The sequence below is a fragment of the Protopterus annectens genome, chromosome 5.part0, assembly GCF_019279795.1.
Source record: "Protopterus annectens isolate FY-2018-M chromosome 5.part0, PAN1.0, whole genome shotgun sequence".
Lineage (NCBI taxonomy): Eukaryota > Metazoa > Chordata > Ceratodontiformes > Protopteridae > Protopterus > Protopterus annectens.
In genome coordinates, this window is record NC_056735.1 from 1,040,643,109 (window position 1) to 1,040,644,674 (window position 1,566).

Sequence of the window (1,566 nt, forward strand, 5' to 3'; positions counted from 1 at the left end):
GGTGACTGACACATTTTTTCCTCTCAGGAGGGCAACTGCAACCACAGGCCAGCAATTGGAATGGACCAGGTAGAGAATGGTACATGAAGAGGCAAAGTAGACACAAGTAGGAGAAGGGAAACGCCACACGTCAACATCAGTAGCAAGAAAAGAAAATATGTAGATATCAGCAGTCCCACTATGCAGAACATGTACGTGTGTACTGAAGCTGTACCTAATACGATGCTAGTGCTTATCTCTAACACAAGTTCCCTGCAGAAACTAAGAGTGTGAGGTGACTTTTTGGGCCACCCAGATAGTAGTCTCAGATCTGACAAAAGGTGCAGACTAGGAAGAAACACAAAGAAGAGGAGCAGGAAGGTTAACCCAGCATGTGGAGAAAGGATGGATAGATGTAAAAAAATAGAGATGAGTGAGAAGTAGACTGTAATCAACTAATAGTAAACAACCATCTGGACTGCAATGTGGAGATACTGTTTGTGAAAGCAACAAAGGAGTGTACTAAATTTGTACACCTTGAAAGAACAGACACTCTGATAAAAGGATTAATTTAGATTATGGTATGTAGGATGTTCATTTTGTCACTTTGACTACTATGCTAGTTTTGACCTGCCTTTGCAGACTATTTTACAGACTTTTATGAATGAGCCTATGAGTGTAATATTAGTGATGATATTTCAATAATAGGCCTTTGAAGTTTTTTTTTTACTATGCCTATTAAGGTGCATAAGCACAAAAGCTGCTAAAGCAGGTAAAACAATTCTGGTATATGCAAGCAGACAACAGTAGTAGGTCAGTTACTGTATTTGTGTCTGACTATAAAATTAACTCAAAATCAGTATTAGATGATGTTGAAAAGTATTGTGAATTCATTGTAAGAGAGGTTTATGATGCCTTTTGATGTACTGATGACATATTCAGATGCTTCACAGTAGCTGTAGCGCAATGCATATTTGTGAATTTTTGAAGACTGGTAACATGAAAAGTTTTTGTCATTCCAAAAACCACAAACATACCAATCCCATGCACCTTCTATTTAGACTGATTGTATATGCAAAAGGGTACAAAACTGAGACTTTAGGCATCTTGTAAGAAAAAAAAAATCTAATCACTGGCACTGAAATCACTTTCAAATACTGGAGTTTCATGGCACTTCTTGAATAAATTGACAATATGGATTTCAAAACACTTTCAGGATGCAGTTCAGTTACACTTGGTGTTATTCCATCCTATACATGCTGCCACACTGCCAGCCCAGCTAGCTGGAATTTTGTAAATAATTCTATGTAATTTCTGAATATTGATATGACATATATAGAAGCGTAAACAATCACCAAACCAAAAGGCAAATTACAAGGCTCTTCGAAATAAGGCAAAAACATCAGCTTCAAGAAAGTCTGTATAAGCGCTTTCGTTCTGTTATTCCACCATAACAATGGAACTTCATCAGATACAAAAAACACCTCATTTCCTTCCATTTAAATAGTACATAACAGTCATGTGATCAATACTAAATGTCTTTGTTAAAAACAAATGCATCTTTATATTGACATTACTACAGTTATT